The sequence below is a fragment of the Sciurus vulgaris genome (genome assembly GCF_902686455.1).
Source record: "Sciurus vulgaris genome assembly, chromosome: 16".
Classification (NCBI taxonomy): domain Eukaryota; kingdom Metazoa; phylum Chordata; class Mammalia; order Rodentia; family Sciuridae; genus Sciurus; species Sciurus vulgaris.
The window spans coordinates 52,578,955-52,604,617 of NC_136477.1; the positions used below are offsets into that span (position 1 = coordinate 52,578,955).

The window sequence follows — 25,663 nt, forward strand, 5'->3', positions numbered from 1 at the left end:
TGTGAGTCGTCATATCTTGGCACGGGTGCGTGTGGGGTGATTTCTCCTGCAGAGCCAGTGCTCAGAAGGTAGGAGGTGGGGAGCAGTCTGAGACAGGGTTTGTGCTTGAACAGAGGGAGAAGACTGAGTTTGGGAGAAGACAGGGTTGGGAAAACGGGACCAGCATAGCCCATCTTGGGTACAGTTGCTAAAGGGTGCTAAGATCAAGCCCTAGTCCCTCCTGCACCAGGATAATAAATGAGAAAGTGTTGAGCTGAGTCCCTGAGTAAGACTGGCCACAGTTAACTCATGCCCCACACTGGCCAGGGAACTCTGAGGCCCCAGAAAAGTCCAGAGTCTGCCTAGCAGTGACATGTTGTCCGGCTCATTGCTTGGCCCCTCAGGCTGTGATCTGTTAAAAAACTCTAATAGGAGGTATATTTATGAGTTGCCATAAAGGTGCCAGCATGCTGGTGATAAAAGCTTCCAAAATTGCCATAAAGTGCTATTTACAAGTTTATGACCTCCTTCACCAGCCAGTTGGTTAAGAGATTTGGTTGTCACTGATACCAGAACCAGGAGGCACAGTTTCCAGCCAGGGTCATGCAGGGTGGACTGAAGGAGGGGGCGCTAGTGTGCAGGCAGAGGACCACTGCCTGCTTCTTCCACAGCTGTCCCCTTCTGAGAGACTCCTCATTTGGGAGCATGCCTTGAAGGCTTATTTATCTTGAGGCATAACTTAATATTCAGTAAAGTGCATTAACCACAAAGGTATAACTTGGTAATTTTTACATAGGCAGATACCGTGTAACCCAGCAGAATTCATCTCCTTAGGAAATTCCCTTAGTCCCCTTCTGTGTTAATGTCCCTGATCCCAAAAGTAGCTACCATTCTGACTTCCTCAGAGATCAGTTTTGCTGGCCCAGAATTTCATTTAAATGTAATTATGTTCTCTTTTGTGTCTGGCTTTTTTTGATCAGCATAATGGTTTTTAGATTTATCCAGGTGATCCTGTGTAACGAGAGTACATTTTTTATTATCACTGAAAGTTGTAGCCATTGCACATTTTTTGTTTGTTTGTTTGTTTGTTTGTTTGTTTTGATACCAGGGATTAAACCCAGGAGCACTTACCACTGAGCACTTTTTTTATATTTTATTTAGAAACAGGGCCTCACTGAGTTGCTGAGGCTGTCTTTGAACTTACAATCCTACTGCCTCAGCCTCCGAAGCCTCTGGATTACAGGCATGAGTCACCACACCTGGCCCATTGCATGGTAAGGTAGCCCACACTTGTTTATATAGTCTCTTATTGATGGATGTCTGAGTTGTTTCCAGTGTTGGGCTATTATGAACAAGATTTCTGAATATTGCTGTGTGTGGACATGGGTTTTTATTTCTCTTGGAGTGACTGTGTTCTGGGGAAAGTTTATGTGTAACTTTATAAGAAACTGCCAACAGCAATGTATGAGAATTTCAGTTGATCCCTGTCCTTAGAAGGTCCCCTGCCTCAGACCCTTGGTTGCCTCAAAGAGTCTACCCATCACTGGATACCATGATACATACCTATAATGCCAATGACTGGGAAGGCTGAGGCAGGAGGATCACAAGTTTGAGGCCAGTCTCAGTAACTTAGTCAGAACTTCAGTAAATTAGTGAGAATCCCATGATTGAACCCAGGGATGCTTAACCACTGAACCACATTCTCAGCCCTTTTTGTATTTTACTTAGAGACAGGGTCTCACTGAGTTGCTTAGGGCCTCAATAAGTTGCTGAGGCTGGCTTTGTGATTCTCCTGCCTCAGCCTCCAGAGCCTCTGGGATTACAGGCGTGAATCACTATGCCTGGCTCAAAAATTTCTTAATTTTTAAAAGGCTAGGAATGTAGCTCAGTGGTAGAGCTCGTGTGTATTCCCTAGTACTGGGGGGGAAAAAAAAAGCCCATTCATTGCCCCATCTGGAGGTGGGTGTGACTGCTGGGATAGTGACCCACAGTCCTGCTGCAAGGGAAGCATCTGGCAGATGTGACCAGATGTGAGCATTTGGCAGATTACACTCTGGGAACCAGCAAGGGAGAAAGGAACTTACTTTTGATGAGTCCCAGCTATAACGTAGGTACCATACTAAGGCCTCAATGTATAAGCCCTTATTTAATCCTCTGAGTGCTGGGATCCTCCTAGGAATGGCAGACAAAACCTTTGCTGCCTGCAGAGAGCCCCACCTCCACCTGCCTGTTTTCCCAGCCTCTCCAACCATACTAGATCTATCACATGACCTAGCACAAAAGTGCTGAGAAGGTCTGTAGATTTTTTCTCCATTCCCCCACTGCCCAGAGCAAAGCCCAGGGGCAGAAGGAACCTTGCCCCCATAGTTAAAAGTAGAGTTAGGCAGTGACTCAGCTGCTGTGCTCCTAGCTCAGAAGGGGACATCAGGCCTCCTCTCTCTGACAGAGACCCTTTTTATACCACCTTCTCATTGAACCCATCCCCGGGAGGGCTTCTCTCAGTTGGGAACTCCTCTGGGGGACCGTGTCACAGTCCTGTTAATAACAGCGGCTCAGTCAGAGCAGGCGCACAGCAGGCATCAATGAAACAAAGGTTGGATGCATGAGTTAGCTGGGCTCTGCCCCTTGGAAAAATGCTAGAAAATTCCTTCTCTGAAATATCACCAAGTTTGCTGGCAGCTCAAACCTAAATCTTACAGCTAAAAGAATCTCCAGACACTTTTAGGTGCAATGTCCTGCTTTCAACCAACCATGCGTTACTAGCCAAATTTCAAGACTAAAATAACTGATATTAGAAAGGTAAGTGACTGCCTCAGACTTTTTACTGCAGGCCTGATAAAATGACTAGATTGAAATGGAAACTGAAGGCCTTTGGAACAATACCCATCAGAAGCAAAGGTCATGTACCCCAGAAATTAAAAAATAAGCAGTGACAGTCAGGTGCAGTAATGCATAACTATAATCACAGCTACTTGGGAGGCTGAGGCAGGAGGATCACAAGTTCGAGGTCAGCCTCAGCAACTTAGTGAGATGTGTCTCAAAATTAGAAAAGAAAGGAAGGGCTGGGAATATAGTTCAGTGGCAAAACTGAACTAGGTTCGATTCTCAGTACCAAGAAAAAAAAATAGGTTCAATTGAACATACATCACTTTGTACAGAGTTATTGGGTAAAGAAAAGTCCATTGGCATTTTCCCTAATTTTGTCTTTACTTTGCAAAAATTTCTTTTCTTCCAAATACACTCAGTGTAACTACAGGGGACAAGTTGGAGGACTAGAGGTAGCTCTTGTTAATCAGGGAGATTAAGCTGCCCTGTAGCTATAACAAGTATTAAACAAACATAGTAAAAGTTCTTGCTAATGTTCTATGGTTTCACAGCAATATTCTAAATTATAGTATGTAAGCTATACCTGAATATAAAAAAAAAATGACAGAGTGGAAAGAAGCAGGAAATGGGGTAGAGGACATGGGACAGGTAGGGACTGTGGTCTGCACTCAGAACAGGCACAGTGTGAAGGAAGGGCAGTAGAGGATTACCAGCAGGTGGCCCATGCGCATATCTCCCTGTATGCTGTCTTCTCCTGGGGTGGGGGTGGGGTGGGGGTAGGGGTTGCCCTGCCAGGTCCAAGGGCCTAATGACCCTCCTTCCACAAATCTTCCACCCCAGCCTCCCCAAGCAGCTCATGATGGACTTGGGGTTGCTCTATGCCTAAGATGGCTCTGTTCTCTACCTCTTGGCTGCTGGGCTGTAGGCAGTCAGAGAGAGGAACCCTGGGACAGCATAGGGAGTCTCAGTGTCCTGGTCCAAATGTTAGCCCCTCAGCCCAACTTGGCCTCTAAGTCTTGAAAGTGGCCTCTCTAGGATGAATCCTGGGAGTTTGCTCATTTTGAACATGGCATTCATTGAAAGGCATACACACTAGAGAAAAGGAGAGAGGCAGAGAGAGTTTAGATATTTTTACACATGTATGTGGTCATGTGCTGCAGAACGACATTTCAGTCTGTGATAGACTGTATGTATGACAGAGATTAGATTGCCTAGTGATGTCATAGCCACCTTAGTTCACGGAAGTTCACTCTATGATGTTCGCTCAAGGATGAAATCGCCTAACGATGCATTTCTCAGAACAAGTCTCAGTGATTAAATGATGCAAAACTGTAATAAGTCATGCATCACTCATTACATAACTAATGATGAGGCATTTATTATATATGTATATGATATCATACAATTAATGATTAATTACGCTTGTATTAATAATTTTATTATTACTATTTTAGTATATAATACATATGCTGTTAACTAAGAGGAATAAAAACACATGTTCACAGAAAGTCTTGTGTGTAAATGGCTATAGCCCCAACCCAAATGCCCATCAACAAGGGAATGGAGAAACAAATATGGTATATCCATGCAATGGAATACTACTTGGCAATAAAAAGGAATGAGCTACTTTTACCAACAACATGGAAGAATCTAGCAATAATTATGCTCCATGAACAAAGACAGACAAAAAGAGTACCAATTTTAGCCAGGTATGGTGGCACATGCCTATAATCCAGTGGCTTAGGAGGTTAAGGCAGGAGAATTTTGAGTTCAAAGCCAGCCTCAGCACCTTAGCAAGGCCCTAAGCAACTCAGTGAGACCCTGTCTCTAAATAAAATATAAAAAAGAGGGACCAGGGATATAGTTCAGTCGGTAGAGTGCTTGCCTTGCAAGCACAAGGCCCTGGGTTTGATCCCCAGCACCCCCCCCAAAAAAAAAAAAAAAAAAAAAGCAAGCAAGAAAACCAGTACCAATTTTATAATTCTACTTATGTAAAATTCTGGAAAGTTCAAACTAACCTGTGGTGACAAAAAGCAGACCAGTAACAGGTTGGGATGAGCTGGATGGATGAAAAGAGACATAAAGAAACTTCTGAGGTGATGAAAATATTTGTATTCTTGATGATAGCGATGGACTCCTGGGTACATTCATATATCAACAATAAACAAATTGTATACTTTATGTAGGTGTAGTTTATTGTACCTCAATTATACTTCAGTAATGTGGAAGAGACATTTTTCCAATGACATTCCTTTCTCTTTTTAAAAAAATTTTTAGTTGTTGATGGACTTTTATTTTATTTATTAATTGATTTATATGTGGTGCTGAGAATTGAACTCAGTGCCTCATGCATGCTAGGCAAGCACTCTACCACTGAGCCACAAATCCAGCCCCTATCACATTTCTTTCATTCAAAAGACCATTACTATCATTAATATAATTTTATTTAATGTCATTTAATAATATCGTCTAACATAATATTTTATGAAGGGAAATGAAATATAATAAAAATAATTTTAGAACAGTATTTATGTTATCTTTATCTCTTCCTTTTAAAATGGTGGTATATGCCTGTAATTCCAACAACTTGGGAGGCTGAAGGGGAAGAATTGCAAGTTTTATTTCAAAGTAAAAAATTAGGGTCGGGTATGGTGGTGCACACCTGTAATGTCAGTGGCTTGAAAGGCTGAGGCAGGAGAATTTCGAGTTCAAAGCCAGCCTCGGCAACTTAGCAAGACCCTGTCTCAAAATAAAAAAAAATAAGACTGGGATGTAGCTCAGTGGTTGAGTATCGTTGGTACAAAAAAAAAAAAAAAAAAAAAAGTAAGATAAAAAAAAAAAAAAAAAAAAAATTTAAAAAGGGTTGAGGATGTATTGCCCCTGGCTTCAATAGCCAGTACCAAAAATATTTTTCTATATTTTGTGTATGTTTTAAAATATATCTAACCTATTACTAAAATAGCATAAAAATAGTGTGTAAAATCATATGATATAAACATACCAGAGGACATAAGCTTGAAACTTCACTGATATGGGTATAATATTTCAAAGACTAGTATAATGGGGCACTCATGAATATTTATTCCCTGGGCATTCTCTGATCAAAATAACATCTAGGGGCTGGGGCTGTAGCTCAGTGGTAGAGCGCTTGCCTACCATGTGTGAGGCACTGGGTTTGATCCTCAGCAACATATAAAAATAAATAAATAAAATAAAGGCATTGTGTCCATTTAAAAAAAAAATTTAACCTGAAATAAGAAGTGATTTAACATTAAAGAAAAAAGAATAATATGATATATATAGCAATGTAGATGAATCTCAAAGACAGACACAAAAAAATACTACTCTATGATGATTTTTTTTAAAAAACTGGCAAAACTAATCTATGGAGCTATGGGCAGGTGTGTCACTAGTTGGGGTCTCAAGGAGTTTTCTGGGGTAACAGAACACTTTGCATTTTGATTGTGGTGGTAGTTACAAGAGGTACACCTTTGTCAGCACTCAGAGAACTATACATGTATAAAATGGATACACTGTACTTTGTGTAAATTATCCTTTAAAATAAGTATTATAGGGCTGGGGATATAGCTCAGTTGGTAGAGTGCTTGCCTCACAAGCACAAAGCCCTGGGTTCAAATCCCCAGCACTACAAAAAAAAAAAAGTATTATAAAAAACTTCACTGTTCTGTCTGGGTTCAGTGGTCATGCCTGTAATTCAAGTGGCTCAGAAGACTGAGGCAGGAGGATCATGAGTTCAAAGCCAGCCTCAGAAACTTAACAAGACCCTATTTCAAAATAAAATATAAAATAAAAAGGGGTGGGTATATGACTCAGTGGCTAAGCATTCCTGGGTTCAATCCCAGATAACCAAAAAACAAAAGCAAAAACATTTCATGGTTCTGGACAAGCAAAGAACCATACGAACTACATTTGATAAAAGAGCTATCAGTTTGTGTCCTCGGTAACAGTCACTGTATACATTTCTCATACAATTTAAGTGAGATATTATTCATATACCATAAACTCATCTCTATTTATATATTTATTTATTTTCTGTACTGGGGATTAAACCCAGGGCCTCACACATGCTAGGCAATCACTCTACCACTGAGTTACTCCCTGCTCCCAGCCCTTTTCATTTTATTTTGAGACTGGGTCTTTCTAAGTTCTTCAGGTTGTCCTTGAACTTACAATCCTCTTGCCCCAGTCTCCTAAGTTGCATGCACCACTGTGCTCAGATGAATTAACCCTTTCTAAGTGTACAATTCCATCCATTTTGGTGTATTAATGAAGTTAAGCAACCCTCACCACTATTTAATTTTAGTACATTTTCATCACCCCAAAGAGAAACCCCAACACAAAGAGCTGCTCCCCTTTTTTCCCATGCCTTGCTCAATGTCCTTGTCACTTTCTTGGTGCTTGTGAATTCTTTTTGTTTTGTTTTGTGTATTGGGGTCAAACTCAGGACTTGTGTGTCAGGCAAGTGATCTGTTGCTGAGCTACACCACTAGGCACCTGTGAACTCTTGTTAGCTGATAAGACATTAAACACGTGAGAAAGTTTAAGAAAGGCAATACAATAATACAAAGTTGGGAACATTGCAGCTATTAATTTATTTACCCCTCTGAATTGGGAAATGAGGGATATTGAAGAAGAAAGGGGATTCCTGGAGATGTATAGAGCGTGGTCTTGGGGTTTCAACACTCAAGGATAAAATATGGGGTTGGGCCTGTGCCTGTCCCAAGGCAAATAACAGGGCAGGAGGCAGGGGAAGAAGCTAAGTTCTTTGGGAAGACAAAGAAGGAAGTGAAGTGATCTTGGGCAACTTCCTGGTGGAGGTGACTTTGAGGTCAGGCCAATTATTTCTTAAAATGCTTTGCAGCTTGCAAAGAGGGTTTGTAAACATTTTGTCCTTGAATTCTTAAAGTCTCAAAGGGTAGGTGGCTTCAGTCATGTTTTACAGAGATAATGACACTGAGTCTAGAGAAGTGAAGGGTCCCACAAAGAAGTCCCACAGAAGGTCTCATAGAGAAGCAGTAACTGAATCCGAACTTGACCTTAAGCTAGCTAGCTACTTTCAATCCCATTGGTTTTTCTTTACAACATGGTGTAGGAGAGAAGGATGTTTCATGGGATTTGCAGGACCCAAGACGAGAGATGGAGCAGGACAAGTACTGGGAGGTCATATAGCAGTGGCCTATACTCCCAGGACAGTAGGGCCAGCATAGCCAGCTGGGCCTTAGAAATGAGTAGCATGGGGTAAGGAGAGCCCTTTGGTGGTAATCACCTGCTCCCTGGGGTAACTAGCCCCAAGGAGACATTATATGACTTGCCTCACTTGGATGATTGAAGGGAACTGGTCGCTCAGTGACAATGGAAGGATACTGATTATTGACAGGGCACAGCAGGCTCTAGGAACCTAATTAAGTTCTTCTTTGGTTGAAGACAGCCTGATGACCAATGGCACTGCCAGTCTCCAGGGTCCAGACCTGTCCCTCTTTCTCACTCAGTACTAAGTTCAAAGTTCACACTCACTATCAAGAAGAAGGCCTGCTTGGGAAGACCAGGTGAAGTTTCAGGGAACAGGAGTTCATTTGGGATAGTCAAATATGGACCCGTCAGTGAGTGAGGACATGGTGTTACGACCTTCACCCCATAGAGTGGAGATCAAGTTGGCAATGGCCAGGAGCCTAAGAGGTATGCCAACCTCTGGCCTTGGATGCTGCCAGTTGACCTTCTGGCCACTCTCTTGTCCAGTATTGCTTCTTGGAGAAAAGGCCAAGTTGATGTTTAATGAGTCAGGAACATCTCTGCCCTTCATGGGAACTGATATCTATCTGTGGAGTTAGAGATGAGAGAGGGGGACAGGATCCAAACAATGACAAACAGATGCAGGCATAAATTATAAAAACAACTATGGGGAAGAGAGAAAGAGAGAAAGATGAGGTGGGAAAGGCAAAATCTTGAGGAGCCCACCTTGTTAAACAAATATTGCAGGTGTCAAGTACATGATGGTGGGTGAGGAGGTGGGATGGAGGGTGTGTGGACCCTGTGGTGGGAAGGACTGTGGCATGCTCCTGGAAATGAAAGAAGGCAGGTGCAGCTGGCAAGTTAGGTGAGCAGGACAGGTTAGTGGGAGGGTGGGCAGGGCCAGTCATACAGGCCAAAGTGAGGTTTTTGGGCTTACACAAGGTGTATCAGGAAGCCTAGGAAGGCTTTTAGGCAGGGAGAGTCATGATAAGAGGTCAGTCTTCCCTAATTTACTTCTGGCTCCATGCTCCTCCGGGGGCCTCCTCTCTGTCAACAATCCCAAAGCCAAATTTCCCAGTAGCCGAGTAGTTGAGGAGGTGGACCCTTGGTTTGTGGCCTAGCTCTGCTCTCTTTAAGGATGTCCTGGAAGCTCCTAGTTTGCTCTTTGTTCACAGGAATGTATGGCTTATTCTAAGGGATGCTGCAAGGTATGCTCACCTACAACCCACACCCACACAGGCCTAGCACAAGGCAGACACTCAAATGGTAGTTTTCAACTATTTGTTGTGGTTCTTTGGGAACTATGGAGGAAGGCTGGAGTCAACAAGGGATGTGGCTTCTGTCTGAGAGTTCTACATTATTGGAAAAAGTGGAAAGATAGCACATGTCCTGGTTGGAAAAATGAAATGTTATAGAATATTTGATGCATTTAAACTAGTTGCTAGATAATGCAACACCATGCAAAAATTCAAATTTTCCCAATAGTTAACATTTTACTATGTGCCAGGCATTGAACTAATGAGGCAGGTGTTAACTCCAATCCCTATTTTATAGATCAAAACTGTAAGGCCTAGAGAGGTTAGCAACTTGCCAATGTCACAGGGTTACCCAGTGTTGAACCTGAATGGTTTATCCAAAGACAATGAGGAGTGAGGAGGTGGAATGATTATCCTAAAATGAGAATGAACACATGAACCAGTGTGAATATCAAGTGATATTCAGAAAAAAGAAGACCCCCCTGAGTGGGAACTGGGCCTTGTCAGATGTAAAAACCTATTTCAAAGAGCCAATATTTATGTCCATGTAGTCTTTGCTCAAACCAAGGCCTATAGAAGGCAATGGAGAATTTAAAAACATACCAACCAAAATCAAAAGCCTAGCATAAAAGTAAGTCTAACTAAACAAATCTGAAGAAGAATTATTTGATAAATGGTGACTGCATAAGCAATAACAACTGGTGACAGGGAGAGTGAGTTAAATCCACATTTTACTCCAAAATAAAGCAAAATAAATTCAGCATATAGTCATCAAGGAATTAAATATGAAATGAAATAGTACAAAACTAGCAAAAAATGAACTATCAGATGGGTGGAAGGAAGCTTACTTCATTAGTATTGAGTGAAAAAAATTCACAAATGACAGATTGAACATTAGAATAAAACAAAAGATTGGAAATATTTGTGCAAGTGATTACAAAGGAGTAATATCTGTAAAAAAAAAAAAGATTGTTCAAAGTTAGGAGAGGTGTGAGGCTCCAATAGATAAATGGTTATTAACAGATCATTAACAAAAACGGGATTGAAGATGATAATAAATGCATTTATTTTTTGAAAGTTTGTCACCTAAAAAATGCTTAGAAAGGTAACCTTATAATATCCATAAATATTATTAATGTAGGGGAGAAAAGACGGCACTCAATACTTAGAAACGTGTATTAAACCCCTTACACTAGTTCCTTAAAGGCGATAAAATAAATGGTGGAGCTTCTTGGGAAAGTCAAAGTCACTGCAGAACAAAATCACTCCGCCGTTCTCAGCCGCTCATGGCTTTCCACCTGGAGCTTTCCCACTCCCAGGAAATGCGTCCCATGTGCAGAACTCAAGGATATATTGGCAAACAACCACAACCCCCCCACCCTCAAAATATACTATACCAGGACATTAAGTGGATGTATAAGGATATCTGAACTCCCTAAAAATTAATTATGTCAACAAACGAAAAATGTTAATGAAAGCACACAAATGAAAATGTGTGGTTATAACTGTGACTAAGGGGAAGGTTTTCTGCCTGAAAAGTCAAATTCTATAGAAATGATTGGATACTTAATTCTTTTTACTTCTCTTTCTCGCTCACTGGTTGTCATATTGTCTTTTTAGTGGTGCTTAAAAAAAAAAAGAATCTGGATTCAAATACAGCCTACAGCGTGAATTTGAGCGAGTTTGTCTGTAAAGTGAGATATTTGCCAGGGCCGCTGAAATCAGTGAACGGTGGACTGAGCCCGCGTCTGGCACACTGCGGGTAACCCAGAACTTCTTGCGGTGAGGGCGCTTCCTTCTCCCTGAAAGGCAGGAGCCATCAGCGTCTTGACCGAGATCTTCTACCAAGGTTCCGGAGTCTAGTGCTGCACTCCCGGTCTCACTGGCGCCAGGACTCCCTTCTGGGGGAACTTTCCTGATCAGGTGTGTGTGTCCCCCAGGTGCATCTTCGCTTCAAGGGGGAAGGGACGAGCTAAGGAACGTAACCGCCCGTGGGCACCTCGGACTGCGAGGCTGACGCAGCCACCTTTGAGCTCCTGATTTCACCAGGGCGCGGAGCTCTCGCTCAAATTCGGCAACTGTCCTGTGCATCTTCGTCAGGAAAACTCAGATTTACAGGGCGCCTTCTGGGGAAGCCTGGAGACATCGGGTGCGCCTAAAGGCCCGAGTCGGACTCGGTAGAGAGAAGGCACTTGGGTGCCTTTCGAGATCTTGAAAATGACGCGCCGGACCCCCGACGTGGGGCAGCCGACAGGCGGCTACACGCGCCCATCTGGAATCCCGACGCTTCTGGGTCGGTATCTCTGTTAATGCCATCTTGCCCTGGGCGGTCACGTGCGGGCTACAACAGCGCGCTTCATCCCGACAGGGACACCAGGAAAGACCCCCAGGACTCCACTGGGTTCCCCGTGGCTCGATCAAGAAGCCGAGGTAGGCCCTTCCTTCCTGAATCAGAGCAGAGCCTGGACCTGCACTGGGTCCTTGAGAGCGCATCTCCCAGTCGGGGCCAGTCCGCACCCCGCCATAAAGCCGTCGGGGATCCGAGGCCCCCGCCTCGTGCCCTGCGCCACGGCCTTCCAGGCGTCCTGGGAGAGGTGCCGGCTAGTCGCGCGAGCGGGGGCGGCGGGAGGCGCTGGACCCCAGCACCCCAGCTCGCCTACCCCTCGCTTCCTGCGTAGCCCGGGCCGGGCCAGCAGACGCTCCAGCAGGCTAGGGGAGGCCGGGCCGGGGGCGCCACGCGCACGGCGCGAGGGGCGCGGGCTGCCGGGAGGACCGCGGAGCCGGGGCGGGGGTGGGGGGGGCGCGGGCGCATGCGCCCTGCGCCCGTGCCATATTGGAATGAGTCGGAGCGCGGAGCGCCGCCGCCGCCGCCGCCTCCGCCGGAGCGCGGGTGGAGGGGGGCGGGGAGAGCTGCCGGCCGCCCGGCTCCGCCGAGCCCAGCAGGAAGGAGGGCGCGAGCGGGCAAGCGCGGGCGGCGCGAGCGGAAAAAGCGCCCGCGCGGGCGAGCGAAAAGAAGGAAAGAAAGAAAGAAACGAGCGCGAGAGGGGGAAAAGCGAGCGATAGAGCGAGCGCGCGCGCGAAAACTCCCGGCAGGTAAAAAAGCGGGGCCGCTGGCTGGGCCTTCCCGCGCGGCGGCCTGAAGGGGCGGCGGCGGCGCCGGGGCGGGAGACTGCGCGGCGCCCCCCTCGAAGCGGCCGCGCAACTTTGCCAACGGAAAACCGCCGGGAGCTGGCGGGCGACGGGTGCGCGGGCTGAGGCGCCAACGGGCGGCGGCGGCGGCGGCACGTTGGGGGCGGGGGCGGGCGGGGGGAGCGCGGCGCCCGCGCGCGGCCTCGCGCGGTCCCGCGCGGTCCCGCGCGCCGGTCGGCCGGGCTACAGGGGCGCGCCTGGCACCTCGCCGCGGCAGTGAGCGGTGGCGGCGGCCGTCGGCCCGGGGCCGGTAGCGCAGCGCGCGTCAGCCCGCAGGAGGCGTGAAAGGAAAGTGGTCGGGTAGCCGCAGCGGCGGGCGCCCAAGTTCCCCGGCGCACTGGGCCCCCCGCGCGCCCCTCCCCGCGCGCGCCCCGCGCTCCCGCCCGCCGAGCCCCCGCGGACCCGCCCCCCGGGCTCGCTCCGGGCGGGGCGCGAACCCGCAGCAGGGGCTGGGCGCGCCGCCCGCGCCGCGGGTCGGAACTTCGGAGGGCCCAGGCGGCTGCTGCGCGGTTGCGGAGCGTCTAGCGGTCGCCGCAACCGGTTGCATAGCCCGCCGTTGTGAAGTGAGCGGGCCTCTCGGGCTCTGCAGATCGCCAGGCGCCGCTGGCCGACCCCCTCGCGGACCTGGTCAGGGTCCCGAGGCACTCCGCAGGTCCGTGACCCTTTCAATTTCTGTTCTTGAAGTCTGATTTTGGACACTGAAAAGGAGGCAGTGTAGAGGCGAGTAGAATGTCCTGGGAATCAGAAGGCCTTCTCTCTGCGGAGCAGAGACGCCTTGTGAGAACATAAATTCCCGCGGAAAGAATGTACGTTGGGTTAAGTTTTTCCCAAGATGTCAGTTGGTCGAGTGGGGTCTAAAACTAAGCCATCAGCCACAGGTCATCTGTAGCTCTTGCTTTGCACTGGGAGTGGGGTGGGACGCTCTGGTCATAAGACTGGCTTTTATTTGGTGGGTGCTATTCCCAGCGGGTTACTCAAAGCAGTGCTGGTTAATGGCCGTGTGTGTGTGTGTGTGTGTGTGTGTGTGTGTGTGTGTGTGTGTGTGTGTGTGTGTGTGTGTGTGTGTGTGTGTGTGTGTGTGTGTGTGTGTGTGTGTGTGTGTGTGTGTGTGTGTGTGTGTATGTGTGTATAGCCCTCCTCGGCAGTGATCTTTTTGAGAACCAAGTAACCATCAGAGGGTTGAAAGGAAGTAAGGTGCATTTTGACACTATTTGCGTATGTCTTCTCCTCAACCACCTTTAAAAGATGTCATATTTAACTTTATGGCATCTGAAGTAAAATGTACAAACTGTTAACTTACCTATCATTTTGAGAGACTGGAGGAAGATGAGTGTGTCTACACGTGTATACTTTGGGGCCTGTTAACTGGTGTTTGGAGTCGTATGTTGAGTCCTTCTAGGCCACAGGTACACTCAGAGTTCAGATTTGTTTGCAGTTTCAGAAAAGTAACGGCCCGGTGGAAACGGGAGTGGCCAGAAACAGGAAACAGTTCTGTGACTACCGTTGTCATTGACTAGCTGCCTTATCTTGAGTACATTTCTAAACCTATGTGGATTTTGATTTTACTCATTTGCAAAATTAGGGTAAATATATATCTTTCTGTGTGCTTTTGGTACTAAAATTTGGTGACTTTTTAAAATGAAAGGTGTTAAAAAGTAAGTGTTTTGAATGGTTCCACATGAAGGTGCATCTTTATAAAATGCACCTTGGTGTCCATTCTAAATTTTTGTAATTTATTTGAATAAAGACATTTTAAAATGTATTTTAGTGTGCATAAGAAATTATTTTTTCCATGAGGTATAACTTATGATAAGATCTTAAGAGTATAGTTCAAAGATTTTTTTATGTATCTATATGCCTTGATAACCACATTCAGATCAAGACATAGAACATTTTCGGGCCCCCAGAGGGCTCCCTTTGAGTCCCTTCCATTCATTACACCTGTCTCCTTCCCAAAGCAACCACTATCCTGACTTCTAACACTATAGACAAGTTTTGCCACAGAACAGGACCCTTTAGAAGCTGAAAGGGGAGCAATATTAATTAAACTCAAGGACAGTAGTTATGTAAACTTGGAATTATGGTCATTTTCATCATGATTCTGTGCTTTTATAATGACTGTTAGGGTTTTTCGTATCTAGAATAACCTAAACTTAACATTCTGACCTGAGAGACTTTGTAGTCACAAGGTAACTTTTTAGCAGATTTGGATCTGTGGTTCTTGGGAGTTCTTTTGTTCACAGACATTGTATTATTATGTTACTAACCATATTTGGAATACAGGTGTATTTGTAGAGAGTAAGTGTGAAGGATGAATCAGTAATTTCCCAACAAGTCAGAGTTTAAAGTGTCAGTAGTTAAATTAATTTCTTGTTTGCCCTATCTCGGGGCACACACCTGTTATCCCAGCAACTCAGGAGAAGGAAGCAGGAGGATCACAAGTTCAAGGCTAGCCTCAGTAAGTTAGGGAGACCTGTCTTAAAATAAAAATTTTTAAAAAGACTGGGTGGTGTAGCTCAGTGGTAGAGTGCCCCTGGTTTCAACCCCCAATATCAAAAAGCAGATAACAACAACAAACCCTTAGGATTTTTGAGAAAATTGATTTTTTTTTTTTTGGGTTCAGTGAATTAAGGAAGTGGGTATAAAGTGGTTTTTTTTTTTTTTTTTTTTTTTCCCCGGTGCTGGGGATTGAACCCAGGGCCTTGTGCATGCGAGGCAGGCACTCTACCAACTGAGCCATATCCCCAGCCCGGGTATAAAGTTTTTAATGAACTTTTTAAGTGATAGTCATTAACTCGATTTATATATTCTGGATATTTATCTTGTTTATCAAATCGTTAAAATTCTAAAAAGGAAATAAGGTAGCTAAAAATTGTTAGGTATGGATTTTTACAAGAGTTTCAAAATGATTAGGATGCTCTTTTGTATTACACCTCAATTTGGGAAAGTTTTTTTTTTTTTTAAGATATTATCCAACTGAACAAGTATACAGCAATTTACTTATACTTCTTGAATACCTTTTAATGTAGCCTTTCTGTTCTTTCTTGTTTCTACTGCTAAAGGAGAGAAGTTAGAAGTGTAAGTGAATTTTTATTTTGTTAGTTTCTGACAAAGGCCTATGTTTTTTACTGTAAGGAAGTGCATATGATAGAAACTAGGAACAGTCTGAAGTCCTTCCTATGTTAGGGATATATGGGGGAATAGTTCACAAAGTTCAAAGGTTTTCTTTTGTGAAATTATTTCACTGAAGAATTCTGTCTTTCTCTGTTTAAGTTAAACAACCAGTTGATGGGTCAACAACTAAGCTGGATTTTTCTACTATACCCACATTTACAGCACCATTAGCCAAGAGTGTACTTTGATGATTTAGTTGTTGTAGAGCTACCATTTTATTTTATTTTATTTTATTTTTGGCTATTTTTAGATTTCTGGTTTTTCATTATTAGATTATTTAAAATTTGTTAAATCTTTAATAGATGAACTAAAGAGACACAAAATAAGAAACAAACATGAAAGGGAATTTCCTAACTGGGTGTGGTGACACATGCCTGTAATTCAGGCTACTTAGAGGGCAAAGGCAGGAGGATCCCAAGTTTGAGGACAGGCAGGAGGATCCCAAGTTTCAGGACAGCCAGGGCAATTTAGTCATACCCTGTCTCAAAATAAAATTAGAAAGACTGGGGCTGTAGGACAGTGGTAGAGCATTTGCCTAGCATGTACAGGTTCTGGTTTCAGTCCCTACTATCTTAAACAAAAAACAAAAAAACAAAGAATTTCCTCTTTTTTATATTTGTTTCTTTGTAAATGCTGATTTTCCCTTTAAGATCCACAATCTTACTGCATCTGTCAGGTACTTTTGCTTTCACAATAATAACTACAACAGGGTTAGCTATGAAATGGTGGTGTAGCATCACATGTCATTTTACTTTAAAGTAGGTAGGAAGGTGAACTGTCCTTTGTTTTTAATTATGAATTCATGTTATGTTCATATTAAATGAATACAGTGTACAAAACAGAAGACCTTTAGATAGGTTTTTTGAATGCCAAGTATTTTTTACATTAAAACTTTCTTATAACTTCCCAAAACTTTATTTTCTGGAGTAGTTTAGCTGATAACCAATATTTTAGAATAACTTAAGTGAGAACAAAAAGAAAATGTAATAGTAAATGGTACATTTGTTATCTAACTAGGGTGTCTTACATTTGAAAAAAGTATTTCTCTGATACATAGTTATTAAATTGGATGAAATTGGGGATTTTGTTTCCTGGGAAATTTTGAACCTTTAGACTTTAGGGAGGGGGGTTTTGATGGTTTTGACTCTATCATTCTTCAACTGATTCTAGCCCCACTGGAAAATTATCTAAAATAGAAAGGATGTGGTCAGGTTGTTGTAAATTCATGTGTAAACTTTTCAAAAGTGGGAGGAAGAATAAGAACAAAGACAAGTTATTTATAGAAAAATTATATGACTTCACCACAGAAGTTTTAACAAGTTTTATTGTAAACCTTTTCCTATAACTCAGAGGCAGCTGAGGATTTGTATATAATTCTTCTAGTCTCTTTTATTCAGGAGGATGTTTATAAAAAACTTATTCAACTCTTTGCCTTCAGGTGATCACCTAGGACTTTAAGAGCAAAAAGTATAGTCTTATCTATTGTGTTAAATGATATTAAGTCCCTGTTGAATTTCGTGGTTTGATAATTGAATAACTTCAGTGAGCCTAAGACTTAGCTGCAAGGAGAGGCTGTAAGGTGGCATTTTTAACTTGGTATTCAGAGCTGCATGCATTGGTTCATTTTTGATGTTTTTGCTTTGTTTAAGTGAAAGGTTAATCACTAATCTGATTTGGGGGTAGATAGAGTAAGTTGAAAGCATCTGCTTTGTAGGAGAAGGTTGAGTTCTGTTCTGAGAAGGTGTTTGGAAGAGGGTCTTAGATAAGAGAAGGTGGGCCATTGGCAGTCAAAAGTGGGATGGCCAGGCTTGGTGGAACATTCCTGTAATTCCAGCTACTTGGGAGGTTGAGGTAGGAGGATACCATGTTGGAAGCCAACCTCTGCAATTTAGTGGGATTGTCTCAAAATAAAAAATAAAAAGGATGTCAGGGTGTAGTTCAGTGGTAAAGCACCCCTGGATCCAATCCCTAGTGCCACCAAGAAAACTCCCCAAAATAAACAACAAAAAAAAGTGTAGGCCTGGGGTGGTGGTGCATACCTGTAATCCCAGAGGCTTGGGAAGCTGAGGCAGGAAGATCTCAAGTTCAAAGCCAGCCTCAGCAATTTATCAAGACTCATATGCAACTCATTGAGACACTGTCTCTAAATAAAGTACAAAAAAGGACTGGGAATGTGGTTCAGTGGTTAAGTGCCCCTGAGTTCAATCCCTGGTACCAAAACAAACAAAAACATATGGAATGTTATGAGATGGGCTGAGAAATTTAGCAATTGTTAAAATAACTGAAGTTTTTCTTGTTGATATCCAATTTAATGTGTTAACTAACAAATCATTGAGTTCCAAATTATTACTTTTATATCAGAAGAGATTTATTTATTTATTTATTTATTTATTGTACTCGGGATTGAACCCAGGAGTGCTTAATTATCGAACCATATTTTATTTATTTATTTATTTATTTATTTATTTATTTATTGTACTTGTGATTGAACCCAGGAGTGCTTAATTATCGAACCATATTTTATTTATTTATTTATTTATTTATTTATTTATTTATTTATTTATTGTGCTCGGGATTGAACCCAGGGTGCTTAATTATTGAACCACATCCCCAAGTCCTTTTTTTAATATTATTTTAAGATGTTGACAGACCTTTATTTTATGCATTTATTTTTATGTGATGGTGAGAATTGAATCCAGTGCCTCACACATGCTAGGCAAGTACTCTACCACTGAGCCCAACTCCAGCCGCCCCCCCCCTCCCTGTCCTGTCCTTAAAAAAAACAAAAACAAAAACAAAAAACCTCTCCTTTTATTTTGAGACAGGGTCTTGCTAAGTTGCTTAGGGTCTCATTGAGTTGCTGCGGCTGACTTTGAACTTTCCATCCTCCTGCCTCGGCCTCTGAAGTTGTGGGGGGATTACAGGTGTGCACCACTGCACCCGGCTCTAATTTTATTTTTTAAGAGAGGAAAAGTTTATTTCATGGTTTCAGAGTTCTCAGTCCAGAGACAGCTGACTCCAATGCTTTGGGCTCAAGCTGAGGCAGCAAACATTGGGGAAGAGCCCAGCCAAGGAATGCTGCTCTGTTCATGATGTGTTCAGGAAGCAGAGAAACCTGAGAGTTTTTAAAAAGTATCTAAGGTATCAGTCGCAGTGGTGCATACCTGTAATCTCAGCAACTAGGAAGTCTGAGACAGGAGGATCTTAAGTTCTAGGTCAGTCTCAGCAACTGAGTTTTCTGGTATTCCACCAGCCACTTGAGGATAGCACTTAGGGAGATGTTCCATCAAAGAAATCACAGCTTGTCTAGGTTTCAGAGCTTCTGTAAAGTCTTCCTTCTTGGACTCTCCCAGGCCAGATTAAACCAGCCTTTGCCTTTTCGCTCACAGCATTTTATTTATTTAACTCTTAGAAATATTCCAATCATAATTATTTGTTCTATCAGACCGAGGTCAGGGTTTGAGATCCTATTTTATTCTTCATCAGTACCTTGTATACAACCTGGCATAGGACAAATACTACGTAAATTATAACTGAATGAAGGCACAGAAGCAATATGGCAGCACTACCATTTGTAACATTATTTCTACTTGAAAATGTATTATGTTCTGAATAAGAAATGGTTATGTTTAATCAGATTCCATTTTGTCATTCCCAGGTTTAGAACTGGTGTGTAATTTTCTGTAGTAATTTTAATAAAATCCAAATTCCTTGTGTGACTTTAATGCCCTTTGTGTCTTGTTCCCTGCCTTCCTCTACCATTTCCAGTTACTTTCCCATACTCCAGACACATGGCTTTTCTGCCCTGCTCAAGTTTCTTATACTTGGTTCCTTTTCACAGTGGAGAGTTCAACCCAATCATGAAGCCTTCCCTCACCCTTCCCAAAACATTATTTATTTATTTATTTATTTGGTGGTGGGGGGGATTGAACCCAGGGGCACTTAACCATTGAGCCACATCCCCAACCCTTTTTAGTTTTTTCTGTTGAGACAGGATCTCACTAAGTTGCTAAAGACCTTGCTAGGTTGTTGAGGCTGGCTTTGAACTTTCAATACTCCTGCCTCAGCCTCCCGAGCCTCTGGAATTAACAGGTATGCACCACCACACCTGGCTCATTTTAATTCTTAATAAAATGCTTTAGTGCCACATTTAGAGAATATTAAAGCCTATGTACCTACTTCAAAGAGTATCCCCTATTGTTTCCTGTGGGGGAAATAAAAATACTCTATTGTTCCTTGAACCCAGTGCCTCACACATGCCTCACTCTGCCACTGAGCCACGACCTGGCCCATGTATTATAGTTCAATTACAAATGTTCAGAATGTTTTTTAAGATAAGAAACCAGTATTTTGTCATATTTCACTTCTTGAAGTGTCCATTTTCTTAAAGTGTTAGGCTAGCAAAGTTCCTTCTCTCAACATTTTAAAAGCATTTAACTTTTTACTTTTTCTAAGATAACTGCGTGTCTTTAGATGTTTAATAATGCATTTGCATTAGTAAAACTCAAGTTGAAGGACATTAGCTCCAGTCTTTTTGCTTTACTTTTTGTGGTGGTAGTTACAAAGAGGCCTTCAGCAGCTTGATTCTTCATGGGTGTGAGGTGGAGTAACTCCACTTCCGCGGACCTGGGATGACTGATGAGAGCCTATTATTTGCAGGTACATGAGCTGCTGGTTGAGCTTCAGAAACCAATCTGTGGATCCTCTTGCCTTCTACTAGTGTTAATGAATCCGTGCTCTTATCAGGAAGCCCTGATGACAGCTGTATCTGGATAAGGACTTGTGGTTCCTGAGGGTGGAGTGGGGGGGGAGGTCTTCAGAAGTAGAAGTGGGTTCCATAGGCTTAGGCTTTGCCTGTCATATCTCCTGCTCATCCTCCATGGAAATGGATAAGTTTGGGAAATTTTAAAACTATATGAGGGGAAATCCTTTACTGAATTGATGCCTGGGGTGAATTTAGGAAATTTGAACTCTTCAATAAATCTGAATAGTTGAGAAACAAAAAATTTTGAGCCCAAGACCTCAGTGTATGTTGCTTATTATAAATTCAGTTAATTTGCTTTTGTATTTTGGTTTTGAGGAAATTGCAGCAACAAGGATTGGTTAATATTATATCAGTTTCTGATTTTTTTTTTTGTTTTATTTTGTTCATTGACGGAAATACAGCTAAATTTTAAAAAGTTGATTTTTATCTGAGCTGTCTGGGCTATTTGTAAGGAATTCTAACCACATGTTCCTGTTCTAATGTAGAATTCTCAAAGAAACTGGATTTGGAATCTTGAGGCATTCTGTGGTTAAATCTTACAGTATTATATATCTCAGGCTGCAGATATAGCTCAGTGGAGGAGTGCTTGCTTAGCATGCATGTGGCCCTGGGTTTGATTCCCAGTACCACAAAAAAAACAAAACAAAATGTTATGCATCTCATAAGTCCAAGCTCTTCTTCATTTCCCTTTATGAAAAGAACTTCAGAATACCTCAGCATATATTTATACTCCTTTGATACCTCCTGTGCATACTGCCATTTTCTGTAAAGTGCTTTCTGAAAAAGTGCATTTTAGCTTTCTGTTACCATACAAATACCTGAAATAATCAACTTAGGAAAGGTTTATTTTGGCTCTTGGTTTCAGCCATGGTTTCTTGGTCCATGGCTTTTGGGTCCCTGACAAGGCAGTATGTAATGGTAGGAGTGTGTGGTAGAGCAGGTGGCTCATTTTATGGTGGCCAGGAAGCAGAGAGAAGGAAGAGAACCAGGTCATACAATCCTCTTCAAGGATTGAATAATCTAACTTCAATAATCTAACTTCCTTCTATTAAGCTCTATCTTTAAAGGTCCCACCACCTCCCAATAGCAACATGGACTGGGGACTAAGCCTTCAGCAACATGGACTTTTTGGAGAGCATTCAAGTTTCAAACTATAATAGCGTGTAACAATTCATGGTGGTATAGTCTGTTATTTTTCCACCATGGTAGTATATTTATTTCTAGCCCATGACTATTGTGTCTTTCCCAGAGAGTGCACACTGAGCCAGTGTCAAGCAGATTGGTCCTTCCAGGAGCACTGGTGCACTTTCCTGCAAGCTCTGAGTGATAGATGGGGCTTTTCTGAGTACAGTGTGTTTGCTGTACTGTGCCTTCTTTTTGTCATTTATTTTGCGTTCTAGCAAGTAGTTGCTATCATGAATGTAAACAAACGGATGTGACTTAGAGAGTTGTACTCCTGGCAAGGAAACAGTCTTACACTAGATTTCAAAATTTAAATTGAAAGAGCTCTAAGTCATCCTCAAGAAGAGATTTGAGAAAAAGAAATATAGAAGTCAGCATGCATTAGGGTTAGTCAAGTTTTTGTACAGAGAAAGGCTTTGTAAACAACAAGGCAGTCTGACAAGTTGGACCATCCTATGTTTAAAGAGCAAGTGGAAAAAAACAATGGCTTGAAGGCATGTTTTAACTTCACAGGTTTCAAGAGAACTGAAGAGCAAGCAAATTGCCTATGAATGATGCCTTAAGAAATTTACACTGGGCTTTGACTTTAATACCCTCCCTGATTCTTCCATCCATTTTTGTTGAGAAAGGTAGCTGCCATTTGCACACACAGACTTAGTCAGAAATAATGGACCTCTACTGCACTTGGCAGGCACTGAATTTCCTTCTCTTGTGAAAATGACAGTGCTTCTGAAGGCAGTACTGTTGGTAAGTTGAATTGTTCTTACTCATTAGTGAATTGGGGTACCATTATCTGATAACATAGAAATTCATTTGACAAACAATAGCTGTGATGTGAAATCACTGGTGCCAAGGGTTTAGGGAATGCAAAGTTAAGTAAGTTCTATGTCCTTGAGAAGCTACAGTGTCCCAGGATAAGACATGATAGGAAGAGCTTATTTTTAAGTGCTGTGAAAAGTGTCTACTATGGAAGATACACTGATGGAGGTATGGGAATGGGCGAAAGTCTTGGTAGGATATTGTTTTCAGAAACAATTTTTGTGGAAGTAAAGGCCAGATAGTTAAAGTGTTTTGTGAATACTTGTTCATATATTGTTAGTGTAAACATTTTTAATATAGGCTATAATATTTCAGGTTTTAGAAAAAAACTAAAATTAGAAAGTAACTCAATTTTTTCTTTTAGTCCCTTTTCAAGTCTTTATCTTTAGTGCTGTCTCCTTCTAAAGTGATTATCTTTGGTGAGATTGTTGCCCACTTTTCCCCTTTGAGAGTAGCAGAAACAGAGTAGCAGCCGCTGTGATCTCAGGGCTTTTTTAATTTTAGGCAGGTTCACAGGGATCTGCCTGGGACTAGAGCAAGCAGCTCAGACACAGGGAGAGAGGGTAAACTCTATTAACTTGTCTGTGAACATGTAGCTTGGCAAGAATTACAGAATATCCTAAATGGGCTTGGAGTTTAAAAATTCATAATATCTATTGGGTTCCCCTATTTGATCTTTAATTACTGAGAGAATTATTATGCTGGGTGCTTATGTTCAGTCATTTGCCATTTGATTTATGGTTCTGTATGTTTTTATGAATTTCCCTTTTCTAGTATAGTAAAATATTTTTAGTATTATTATTTTTTGTGGCACTGGGGATTGAATCCAGGGGTATTCTATCACTGAGCTATAACCTCAGCCCCTTCCTTTTCTTCTTCAACCCTTTTGCTATGTTGCCCAGGCTGGCCTTGAACTTATGATCCTCCTGCTAGCCTCCTTAGTGGCTGGGATTACGGGAGTGCACCATTGTGCCCAGTGCTGTTATTAATTTAAAAAGTGAAACTGAAGCAACAACAGGTGTTGGAGAGGATGTGGGGAAAAAGGTACACTCATACATTGCTGGTGGGACTGCAAATTAGTGCAGCCACACTGGAAAGCAGTGTGGAGATTCCTTAGAAAACTTGGAATGGAACCACCATTTGACCCAGCTATCCCACTCCTCGGCCTATACCCAAAGGACTTAAAATCAGCATACTACAGAGATACAGCCACATCAATGTTCATAGCTGCTCAATTCACAATAGCCAGACTATGGAACCAACCTAGATGTCCTTCAATTGATGAATAGATAAAGAAACTGTGGTATATATATACAATGGAATATTACTCAGCTATAAAGAATAATAAAACTATGGCATTTGCAGGCAAATGGATGAAATTGGAGAATATCATGTTAAGTGAGATAAGCCAATCTCAAAAATCCAAAAGACGAATGATCTCACTGATAAGCGTAATGGACACGTAATTGGGGGTGGGAGGGGGGCAAGAATGGAGGAAGGAGGGACTGTGTAGAGGGAAAAGAGAACTGGGAGGGGTGGGGGAAGGAAAAAAATAACGGAATGAATCAAACATCATTACTCTATGTAAATGTAGGAATATGCAAATGGTATGCTGTTACTCCATGTACAAACTGAAACAACATGTATCCCATTTGTTTACAATAAAAATAAATTAAAAAAAAAATTGAAACTGATTTTAGCAGGTGGTGGCACATGCTTGTAATCTCTTGGGAGGCTGATGCAGAAGGACTACAAGTTTTAGGCCAGTCTGGGGCAATCTAGTGAAATCCTGTCTCATAATTTGAAAATTTAAAAAAAAGAGACTATGAATGTAGCACAGAGGTAGAATGCTTGCTTAGCTTGTGTGAGACCCTGGGTTCAGTCTCCAGTACCAAGAAAAAAAAAATGGTGAAATGGTAGGAAAGGGGCCCAAACATTAACCTGCTAGAGAATTTTGGTGGGGTAGTGGGGTTTTTGAAGAAATAAAATGCCCTTTTATTACAGCGTATTACTTTTTAAAATATTTTATCTTATTTTAAGTATTTTTTAGTTGTAAATGGGCCTCATGACTTTTTTTATTTTTATGTGGTACTGAGGATCGAACCCAGTACCTCACACATGCTAGGCTAGTGGTCTACCACTGAGCTATAGCACCAACCTGTACAGAATATTACTTTTGTATTTATACTCTTAGGTATTTGTTTAAGACATAAGCATAACTTTGGTAATTTGCTTTTTCTTGTAGTGTTTATGATAATATTTTGGTAGAGAATTAATTTTTCTTTGAAACTTTACACTTTCTTCAAAGTGATAAATTGTATTTGGGGGAAGAACTTTTTCTAAGGGACTCTGTGTATACATTTCCTATGCAGCCATTCATTTGGAGCTGTTAAACTTTCATGAAAAATAGACCATCACAGGAAGCAAGCAAAATCTGTTTTCAGGTGCTAGCAGTCAGTGTCGTAAAAGCTCCTGCACCAAAGCTGATGTATAGTTAGTAACTATTTCCCAACCTTCTGATCAGGTGCTATTAGCCAGGAGTGAGAGATGAGTAGAGATCGTTAAGGCTACATAGTAGTGGTAGCAGTTAGCAGCATTACTTTGGACTAGGCACAGTTGTTCTCTTAAAAAGGGCAGGCTTATCAGTGAAAAGCTAATATCTTTAGGAATCTTTGTTTTCAGAAGACAGACAAGGAAAATATATTTTAGAAATATTTTCACCACAGTATTAGTGTATGTTTTGATGCTTAAAGAAGAACTGGATCCATTTTTATTGGGACTTCATAATGTTGGTCTAAAAATGAATGGAGTGGGATTCCAGATTCCTTCTAATTCTAATTTTCCTTGTTGAATTTCTAGAATATTTTCATAAGATAAATTTTCCTCTTGGAACTATAGATAGTAAGATAATATCTCTAATTTGATCAATTTAATAAACCAGTTTTAAAGTATTTTATATTTCTATACTATTTTTTAAAAAAATTATTTTGATTCATTGTAAACAAATGGGGTAAAACATTTCTCTGGTTGTACATGAAATAGAGTCATACTACTTGTGTAATCATACATGTACATAGGGTAATGATGTTTGTCTCAATCTTTTATTTTCCCCCCACCCCTCCCACCCCTCTTTCCTCTGTACAATCCATCCTTCCTCCATTCTTGCCTCCCTCCCACCCCCCATTATGTAGCATCATCCACTTATCAGAGATCATTCAGCCTT

General features: G+C 42.0%; 1 protein-coding gene across 4 annotated transcripts in view; it reads left to right on the forward strand.

Moving 5' to 3' along the window:
• The first annotated feature begins 10,360 nt into the window (after window positions 1–10,360).
• SFMBT1 (Scm like with four mbt domains 1) overlaps window positions 10,361–25,663 on the forward strand; it is a 157,996-nt gene continuing 142,693 nt past the window's right edge. The window contains exon 1 of one of the 4 annotated variants that reach the window (XM_079115699.1): window positions 10,361–11,741. The gene's annotated coding sequence lies outside the window, so the exon portion shown is untranslated. The other 3 variants (XM_079115696.1, XM_079115697.1, XM_079115698.1) reach the window with 3 other exon arrangements.